Below are 11,270 nucleotides of genomic sequence, written 5' to 3'. Positions count from 1 at the left end.
TCCATCTCTCTCACCCTCCCATCCGGTTGTAGGCAAGGAAGGAGCTCGGGTGGAGTTTCGTCGCCGACGTGGTGCCGCGGAGCCGTTCGGGCGCACGTTTCGTCGTCGTGGTGCTGTGAGGAGCTCGGGCGAGCGTGGATTTCCGTCGTCCTCGACGTGGCGCCGACCCTTGAGGATCTAGCGAGGTAAGTGCTCCGTGGAATTGCTGCGCATACTTCGAGTATCATCAAATTTGAGCTTAAGTGCTGTTTTCGCAGAATTTCACCGTCGACTGTTTGTATTTTGGCTCGTTCTCGACGTAGAAGCATCGGATTGCGACGAGACTTGGCTCGTTGGATTCAGGACTGCGAGAGGAATCCACGAAGCCCTTACTTGCTGGATTTGGTGAAGGTTAGCTTGGTCGAATCCCTGTTGTACCTCACTGCTGCGATTTTTGGACTGAAGTGGTGATTTTTGTTGCGTAGAGCTCGAGCTTAGGCGATCTCTATACTCGGCGGGTTCCGGGTGATCCAGCGGGTTGCTCTACACCAGTGGGAGTCCTTCGCTGCCAGGGATTAGCATTTTAGGTGGGTTACATCGGTTTTATCTCCTAAGTTCATAATTGTCAACATGTATATATCTCGAGTTTGATAATTTATTCTAGCTCGAATTCATGGATTATATGATAGAATGCATATCTGAATTTGGAGCATGTGGTAATAAATTAAGTAGATTATATATGTTGGACTTGGAAACTGAATTAGGAGAAAACCTGCGATTTGGACCTGTCACCAGTTTTAACTACCTGATTTAGCTCTAGGAGCCGTTAGAAAATTGTACTATCGCAGTTTCTTCGAGACGAGTACTCCAGGTAGTTTAGAATGTATTTACACTCGTGCTGGTTCGCCGAGTGGATTTTTACAGGGTCGTTCAGGTCATTTCGGACTGTTGGGTGCCGTCAGAGTTGACGGTGGACCCGTATCGCCTTTTTGGCGTCAGATTGTGCCGAGGGCACGTTACCTGTTGGTTGTTAGACCAGTTTGAGTCGATTACTTGACTTTGGCTAGTTGGAGCCTGATTGAGCTCGACAGAGATACGCTGCATACTCGGTTGGGTAGCGCCCACGAGTGCCACTCCGGAGTCAGGCTTGTGCTTTTGCGTTGGTGTCGCTCATGCCAGTTGGACTTGCTCTCCACGGACCAGTTAGTGTGGATAGAGCCCGATAGTCGCAACGGGGCAGGGACGGGTGTATTCACAGTCCCGGGGACGGGTATGCTTACAGTCCCGATTGGATTGGGTCAGATTTGACATTTCCTACAGTTGGTTAGTGTAGAGCATGATAGTGTAGTGGATGATAGCGGTAGAGTATGCTTCCTGCTTTCCTTCTATCCTTGCTCCCTTCTGTAGACTTAGTGGGTGACCGATGTTGTTTTGGGCGGTACCCACTGAGGACTACTTGTTTTTACAGTAGTTCTCACGCCCAGTTGTTACCTATGTTTTTGCAGAGCCACAGGTTCCGGCTGCTGCACCGTCTGCGGACCAGGATCGAGGCAAGGGCGTCGCGAGTTAGAGCCCTACCCGACGTGCTGAGCTAGAGGTGCCCTACTGCAGGTAGATGTTTCGTTTCGAGTTTATGTACATAGTTGACTTAACTCGCCAGTGCGAGTAGCTCTGTATTTTGGATCTGGACTATGTATATGAAAATCTGCTTGTTTAGCTTCTGTTTTCTCTAGCAGCTCTCTACTACTGTTCGTAGTAGTGTTTGATTTACAGGTACAGCTGTCGCTTCGTATACAGGAAAAATTTCTTTGTATACGGCGGATTTGTCAGCGTGCCCGGGGAACGTGTAATACGGGGCGTGACAATTGTAAGAATAGAACACTATGAAAAAGTAAAATTAATTGGTTAACCTTTGTATTTTCTAGTATTCTAGAATGAACATATATAATTTGAGTAGTATTTTTCACGTCAAAATTAGAGAGAGTTGAAGTAAGTTCGTGGTTGTTTTGTCAGATTTCTAGCATGGAAGTTTCTCAGTTTGTCAAATCTCGTGTACAGATATTTACAGGAAACTGACGAAGATAGAGATTTCGTCAAAGATATATATGAGAGCGATTGGAAGCATACGGTTTAGAGCACTGGCCCTGACTTTGTGTATGATGTGAGAGCGCGGGATTTATCTTCCAACAACAGCAAAGTCAAGATTGAGCGTACTTCTCATAGCTTTCATGCTCTTCCAACCTTAGCGAAACAAATAAGTCCTAACTCTCAAGCGGCCCCACCAACATGCAACGCATGTTTGCATGTTTAATTATATCAATAATTTATCTCTAGAGTCCAAAGTCTTGTTGTACTATCTTCTTATAGTAAAAACTTAATATATTTTCCCATTAAAAAAATATATTTATGGTTTCTAAAAAATTTTATTTGCAAAGTCGCATTACTTATTAGAGTACATACCACATTACACAAGATTACATGACATATATTTTTTTTATAGCTATTTGATATATATACTTGGTGTCGAACGAAAAAAAAAAAAGAAAAAAAATTTATTAAATATGTATCTAAATCTGAATATGTATCTGAATTCAGTTAGAATGCTAGGTAAAAACATGCATGCACCTAAATTGTGATTGTACCTTTGAAAAGTGAAAATTACATTTGATGAGCTTTTCACATGTCTAGTTTGTACAACTTTTCAATCATGTTGCTTTCGATCCGTCATCTTTCTAGTTTGCTATAAAGTTCCATCGAAAATCATGTCAAAAAGACATTTTAATAAACTATTTTCTTGCATATTTTTAAATTTATAATCCCTTTAATTTCCATTCTCAGTTTTTTTTAAAAAATTTCCAAAAGCTTTAAAACTTATTCAATATAAATATTTAAAACAGCATTATTTGATAATTTAAATTTGTTTAAAAAAAATGATTATTTAACTCTTATTATTTACCTCTTTAGAGTTTGAGTTTTGTCAGATCCTTAGCATTATTTATTTATTTTTATTTAATTAATTTCACATTCTGAATCTAATTTTTTGAGTTCCAGACGTGAAGGAGAGAGTGCTGAATATAAATATTTAAAATATTATTCTCTAATAATTTACGCTTTTGGAGGCGCGGAAGTCCCTCACTTCATCAAATCTTGAGTGCGAACATTTAGAGGAGACTAACGAAGTTGAAAATATATATGATAACGATTGGAAGTGTACAATCTGTGAGCACTGACCCTAGCCCTCCCATGGCCCCACTAGCATGCAACCACATGCTTGCGTATATAGGGTGGGGTCACCTGATCTAACAACCCGGTAGATTTGATACGAGTTTATTCAGTTCACTTGAGTGCGAACGTTTAGAAGAGACTAAAAAAATCGGAGATGTATATGAGAACGATTAGAAACGTATAGTCTGTGAGCACTGGTTCCGACTTTGTGTACGGCGTGAAAGGGCAAATTATCTTCCAATTGCAGTGAAGTCGAGATCGGATGTACTTCTCATAGCTTCTGTCCTCTCCCGATCCTAGCGAAACAAACACATCCTAACTCTCCCATGGCGGCACCGACATGCAACTACATGTTTGCGTAGATAGGGTGGGATCACCTGATCCAACAACCCTGTAGATTCAATATGTGTCTATTCTGTTCATCGAATTGACAATTGTATTATTTTTTTTTTTTAGTCTATCCCGTTCACCGAATCAACAATTGTACTACTCTTTTTTACTTTACGCTTTGGCAAACCTATCATTTAAAAATGCTTTGAAAATGATCCTGAGAAAGCAAAACAATGAAAGGAATTAATTAAGGAGGGGGAGGATGAACAAAGGCCTAGATAACACCTCCCCACTATAATTTATTTTCTTTTGGAGGAAAATCCACTAATTAATTAATTAATTAATTAATTAGCCTTCTAGAACTAACCGGCCCCAATCATCGACAAATTTGACTTCTCATGCAGGGATACGCATCTTATCATTTGAGGATCAAATATTTAAAATTTTGTCAGAGAGAATTGGGACCTTCTCAAATTAAATTTTTGTTCATTGAACCTTTTCCTCTCTCTAGATCTCTCTCTCTCTCTCTCTCCTTTTAATGTTGATAGAGGTTCTCTTTCTCTCTCCATTCCTTTTATTGGTTTGTAGTGTTCTTTATGCTTTCTTTGGATAGGATAGATAAAAAAAAAATGTTTAATATATTTTTAGGAGTTTGAGTTTTTGTGTTTTTAAAAGTAGAAAAATATTTATACCTGTGACTTTTAGCTGTCGAATCGTTTCAAAATTCGTACAGGCACTATTTACGACGTGTCTTATTAATTTTTTTTGCACTATTACCTCACGGATCTTGAGGTGATCTGGCAGCTAAAAAATTATAAGTATGTTGAGTATTTTTAGAATTTTTTTTTTGTGTTATTGGTCTTCCAAGTGATATGATATATGTTGACATCTAATTGTAATGGTCAAATCTAAGGAAGATATGTGTATTTAGGGCTTGTTTGGATGCATATGTATATCTTTGGGATAAGCGAGTCCAAAAATGATGGAATTCTTTTCCTTTAATTAGAGTGAATTATAATTTTACTTTATTTTTTGGAGTATAGTTTAACTATACTCCAAAAATTACGTTATTTTTTTTTTTTCTCCCAAACGCTTTACAGGATTATTTTCCTATCAGTGTAGTAGGATAGTTTAACTATACTATGTTTTCAGAGGTATCCAAATGGGGCCTTAGAGGAGAGTGCTGAAGCGGGCTTCCGGTGTAAGATTCGAGTTTCGATAGATGTACCATCCTCCTAGCCTACAACAATTTTGATCGTCACCGGAGCCACCTCACTTGTCACTGATAAATGCATCTCCACGCTAGCTGCATGCCTCCACCACATGCAGTATTTCATCTCGTAGGTTGTTTCGTTAAAACAGTTGAGTGATTATCAATCTCAGTCTAAAATTAACGGTTGAGATCTGATAGACGTACGATTGCGTATGATACCGTCGTTATTTTAGGTTTTGGGACACTACCTCAAAGGCCACTTGTTCGGGCACCTACTGAAGCTTATTAGGGTCCGTTTGTTTTGGTATAAGTGTCAAGTTCCATCACTTCCGTTATTTATTTTGATGTAAGTAAAAAATATAATGTAACTGAAGTTACATCAGACCTGCATGCACTTCACCTACTCTCGACTTCCTCTTCTAAAATATCGAACTCGACTTCCACTACACTCAACTTCCTTTAAAAAATTTATTAAACAGTCAAACTTAAACTCTACTTCCTTTATAATGAGTTAGAATTACCTTATTTACAATAAATTATGACTATCTTTAAATAAAAAATTAATTATATTAATAGGTTAAATTTTATAGCGGTAAATTTACTACTATATTTAGGAGATAATGAGATCTACTTATTTACATCAAAACAAACAACGGAACTCAAAAAACTAATTTTATCAGCACCAAGTTACATCAAAACAAACAGAAGAAGTAATCGAATTTAACTTTCAGACAGTACGAATTATGTCAAAACAAACAACCGAAAAATAATCACACTTCAGAAAAACTCAAACACCACTGCACTTGACTTACGTTGGATCTACAGATTAGTCAATCCGAACGCCCCCTTAATGTTTCAAGTGGTGAAGAGAATTCGACCGGACTGTTTTTTCTCCGATCAGTGCTGAAACAAAATCAAATCACTTTCGGTCGGAGGGAGGGAGAAAGAAAGGAGGACCACTCAAAGCACGATATATGTTCGAGCAATAATCGGCCGACCAACAATATCAAAGCTAGTTCCAAATCCTCACATTCAATATTTAACCGATTAAGTTCTTGCATTATACTCTAAATGGATTTAAATAATTATCTACATCTCTTATCTCACATGTTAATTTCATGTACCTTTCAAACAAATTGTGCTCATGAGAGTAATATCAAAGTATTAAATATATTAATCCAAGGTCAGTTTTCTACATATCATTTTTTTTCTCTACATATCATTTTTTTTTTCTCCCTCTTCCCATGTTCCATTCTTTTACTGTTAATAAAGCATGGTTGGAGTTATATACGGCCACACAAAGTTGAAATGATCTACGTGCTTGCTCTTTCACCTTTCATGTTTTGGATCATGTCAACATTATCCACTCCCACAAGTTAATAGGAAATAGACTAAATCACACGGTAGACCAGTTTATAGGTATTAAATAAAAAAATTATTTGTTTATATATTTCTACTCTTCTTCAACTTAGCATCTTTTGATGTCAACCAGAGTAGATATATTATATTATAGGTAGTGATATTATATTATCATAGTATATATATATATATATATATATATATATATATATATATATATATATAGAGTCCGGCTACTATACTCTTATGAGTACGATCGCCCTCGTACTCAGAAATCGCTTTCGATGATAGAGCTTCCAAATCGACGATCCATACCGTTAAACATTATCTAGAGCATTTAAAATTTCTAAAATTTAAATTTTATAATTTTTTGACATCATTTACCTTACGATAAAAATGTCATAAAATTTGACAATTTTTAACGGCCGGTGTGGAATATTTGTTAGTTTAACGGTGTAAAAGAATCAGAATCGGTTGAATTTTTAATAGAAAATTTTATTCACTACGTAGATAAAGATCAATAACTCCGATCTTAAATTGAAGGATCTAATCATTCATTTTTAGGACGTCGTTCGATTTCGACCGTTCATTTTATACCCGTTTGATGGACTTTATTATGATTTCAAAAAATTACGAAATTTATTTTCTAGAAGTTTCAAATACCCTAGATCATATTTAACAGAGTGGATCGTCGACATCGAAAACAACTTATGAGTACGAAAGGCTCTATACTCATAAGAGTATAGTAGCCATACTATATATATATATATTAGATATTTTTAAAATTTTAAAAGATATATTAGATATTATCCATAAATTTTTGACTCATTTATATCACATCAATTTTTTAGATAAATAGGGGTTAAAAGAGAAAGATACCAAGCTACCCGTTTCAGGCTTCGAACTTGAAACCTCGGATACCAACCACCAAATCCTTTACCACTTGTGCTAGGGACGGTTGGTGATATAATATTAGTGTTAACTCTAAGTTTTCATTATTTTGTCAAGCCGTTGGGTTCATGGTTTTTAGAAGATTCAACTAATTAGAAATAAGTATGATATTAGCCTTCACATCTTTATTTACATGCACGATATATACCATGTGTATTAACAAGAGAGACAATTACCGACTGTCCCTAGAGCAAGTGGCAAAGGGTTTAATGGTTGGTACCCGAGATTCAAGTTCCAATCCTAGTTGATTCACATTTCTAGCTAAGTTTATTTCTAAATGAAATAAACAAAGCGGGTAGCATGCTACCTATCTCTCTCTCAAAAAAAAAAAAAGAAAAAAAACACGATTATTGTGTGATGGTTATTTTATTATTATTATTTTTTCACTTAAATAGAAAAATGTCTCGAATAAAATATCATATATAAGGTNAAGTTCCAATCCTAGTTGATTCACATTTCTAGCTAAGTTTATTTCTAAATGAAATAAACAAAGCGGGTAGCATGCTACCTATCTCTCTCTCAAAAAAAAAAAAAGAAAAAAAAAGAAAAAAAAAAGAGAGACAATTGAGAAGTTAATAGATAGAAAATTTGTCATTAATTGATAGATATAGAAGCCAAATTCATAATTTAGAACCATGTTAGCACCAAAAAAAAAAAAAGAAAAATCCAATTAAAAGTCACACTTGAAGGGTGAACAAATGTGTGCTTGAAAATAATGGAAACTACTAACCCTTTTTTTTTTTTTCCTCTCCGACTCACCTCCACCGTTTCCGACGATGACGCCTCTCTCGCCTTCCCAGCCCTTCTCGTCCTCTCCCTCTCCTTCCTCCTCTGCCGCCTCCAACGACGACGTATCTTCGCCGGTGCCGACAATATGCCGATGTATCCTTATCCTCGCCTGCACACCCCGGCACCTTTCTCGCCTCCGACCCTGCCGAGGCTGCGCCGCGACTCTTTTTTTTTATTTTTCCTCTTCGACTCTCCTACACTGTCTCCGACGACGCCTCTCTTGTCCTTCTCCGCCCTTCTCGTCCTCTCCCTCTCCCTCTTTCTCTGCCGCCTCCAACAACGATACATCTTCGCCGGCGCCGACACCGTGGAGGTCACTGCGGCGCTGCAGCCTCAGAGCGGGGGATCCTTAGCGGCATTGTCGCCGGCGCCGTGGAGAGGGGTGACAAAAAAAAATTATAAAAGAAGCAAGAAAAAAAAATAAAGATAAAAAATTATAGAAAAAGGAGGATGAAAATGAAATTGCATCGTTAACTGTAAAAAAAATTATAAGTTACACTACTTAAGATGTAAACTGTAGTTTTAAGATGAAAATTACACTATTTAAATAAAAATTGTACTCTTTGGGAGATATTTACACTGTTTCTCCTCTTATTGCACTCTTTCAGATGAAAACTGCACCACTAAGATGAAAATTACACTATTTAAACAAAAGTTGCACTGTTTCTCCTCTTATTGCACCATTTTTTTCTCTTGTTACACTATTTTTTATCTTAAACTGCACCCATTTAAAAGATATTTATATTTCTCCTCTTGTTGTACTATTTTTTCTCTTGTTACACTATTTTTCCTCTTGTTGCACTATTTCTCCTCTTGTTACATAGTTTCTCATCTTAAAGGGTGCAGTTTAAGATAAAAACAGTATAACAGGAGGAGAAATAGTGCAATAAGAGAAGAAACAGTGCAACAAGAGGAGAAACAGTATAAATATCTCTTAAAGGAGTGTAGTTTAAGATAAAAAAATAGTGTAACAAGAGAAAAAATAATGCAACAAGTGGAGAAACAGTACAACTTCCGTTTAAAGAGTGTAACTTTCATCTTAATGAATACAGTTTACATCTGAAAGAGTACAATAAGAGGAGAAACAGTGTAAATATCTCTCAAAAAGTGTAATTTTTGTTTAAAAATTGTAATTTTCATCTTAAAGCTGCAGTTTACATTTTAAGTAATGCAACTTATAATTTTTTTTTTTCAGTTAACGATGCAATTTCATTTTCATCCTTCTTTTTCTATAATTTTTTATCTTTATTTTTTTTCTTACTTTTTTTATAATTTTTTTGGTCACCTCTCTTTGCCAACGGCCACGGCGCCGGCGACGATGCCGCTGAGCACCCCCCCTCCGAGGCTGCAGCGCCGTAGTGACCTCTACGGTGTCGGCGCCGGCGTCGGCGCCGGCGAAGATGCATCGTCGTCGAAGGCGGCAGAGGAGAAGGGAGAGGGAGAGGACGAGAAGGGCGGAGGAGGGCAAGAGAGGCATCGTCGTCGGAGACAGTGGAGGAGAGTCAAAAAAGGAACAAAAAAAAAAAAAAAAAGTCGCAGCGCGGGCTGGGCGAGGTCGGAGGCGAGGAAGGTGGGGGTGTGCGGGCGAGAGTCCGCTCTGTCTCCCCCGCTCTCTAGGAAGAAAAAAAAAAGAACGAGAGAAAAAAAGAGGAGAGATAAAAAAGGTATAAGGATATTTTGGTCATTTTGCTGAAAAAACAGACCGAATCTGCAAAAATAAAAAAGGTGGCCCGATTTTGCAAAAGCCCAAAATAAGTAGATTTTTTATGCAAATTGGCCTTTTTTTTTCAATAAAAGAGATAGAATATTAGTGCCATTCACAGCTGGTGCAGTGTACTACTGTATGTAGTGCCCTAGTACAGTAACTTAGTTGTTGATATTTTCAAATATAATGAAAAAAAGAAAAAGAAAAAAAAAGAAGAACAGGTTTGAAGTTTCATTCACCAACTTGTTACTGCTGTGGTAGTGTTCTTCAAACTATTTACAGATGGAAAGCAAAGTACAATAACTCACATCATTTGTTGACGCATTAATATCTGCAAAATTTTTATGTTTAAGTTTAACAATCATTCATATTAATTTAAGATACATGAGTTGTTTGAGATAGAGACACTTTGCTTAGAAGTTATAGACTGAAATAATAAGAAAAGAAAAGCACCAGCGAACGCGCACTAGTCAAATAAATTTAAAGATTCAATCTGAATCGTTCATCGCTGTATGGAAAAGAATAGTAAATGTCGACATGAGCGGTGAGGTGATGAAGATCAAGAATCACAATGTAAATAAAACAAGTGATTAGCGACTGAAAAAGAGTATCCAATTTTAAATCCACTAGTGCGATCTTCGCCTGAGCTGAATACAAGTGCAAACAAAGCGCGGAATGTTTCGAGAACAGCCCAACTTGTTTTCGGGGTTTAAATGCTATTTGGGCTGGAATAAATGGGCCTACTGGCCCAGTCAACTCCATGTTTTTAAGCCCTACAACCACACATTCTTAAATTAATCAAAAAATGTTGAGTTACAATATAGAGTCCGGCTACTATACTCTTATGAGCACAATCGCTTTCGTACTCATAAGTTGTTTTCGATGATAGAGCTTCTGAATCGACGATCCACACCGTTAAACATTATCTAGAGCATTTAAAACGTCTAGAAATCAAATTTTATAATTTTTCGACATTATTTACTTTACAATCAAAAGATCACAAAATTGACAATTTTTAACTGCCGGTATGGAATATTTGCTAGTTTAACGGTGTAAAAGAATCGAAATCGGTTGAATTTTTTATAGAAATAATTCTATTCACTACATAGATAAAGATTAATAACTCTGATCTTAAATTGAAGGATCCGAACATCCATTTTTAATATGTTGTTCGATTTTGACCGTTCATTTTATACCCACTTGATGAACTTTATTATGATTTCGAAAAATTACGAAATTTATTTTCTAAAAGTTTTAAATGCTTTAGATCATATTTAACGGAGTAGATCGTCGATTCGAAAGCTCCATTATTAAAAACAACTTATAAGTATGAAGGGCTCTATACTCATAAGAGGCTCTATACTCATAAGAGTATAGTAGCCCTAGCCTACAATATATACTAAACATATCGACAATTCCTAACACAAGTAGTAAAGGGTTTGCTGATTGGAACTCGAGATCACAGTTGCTTCTCATTTATAGCTAAATTTATTTAAAAAATGAACGAAAAAAAAAAGTATATCGAACACGGATAGGTCTGTAATATTCTACATGATGATTTTTTTTAAAAAAAAAAAAACTTAATTTTTCAAACTCTCTAATCAACTTTAGTTTTAAGAACAATTCTCAAATACATAAATTTATTAGATATCACATCCAGTAGATTGTTTTTTTAAAAAAAAAATTAGAAGGAATGCATCGAGTGCAGATAATAATTTC

The 11,270-nt window shown here is 36.4% G+C and overlaps 1 long non-coding RNA gene across 1 annotated transcript; it reads left to right on the top strand.

Annotated features, from left to right (window-relative positions):
- LOC109727608 lies at nucleotides 1–1,538 on the top strand. Its single transcript, XR_002220806.1, has 4 exons — nucleotides 1–185; nucleotides 258–390; nucleotides 465–566; nucleotides 1,485–1,538. It is a non-coding gene; the product is annotated as an uncharacterized LOC109727608 (long non-coding RNA).

This window comes from Ananas comosus, linkage group 22 (assembly GCF_001540865.1).
Source record: "Ananas comosus cultivar F153 linkage group 22, ASM154086v1, whole genome shotgun sequence".
Classification (NCBI taxonomy): domain Eukaryota; kingdom Viridiplantae; phylum Streptophyta; class Magnoliopsida; order Poales; family Bromeliaceae; genus Ananas; species Ananas comosus.
The sequence above is the reverse complement of the archived record's forward strand: the minus strand, read 5'-3'. Positions and strand labels throughout refer to the sequence as shown.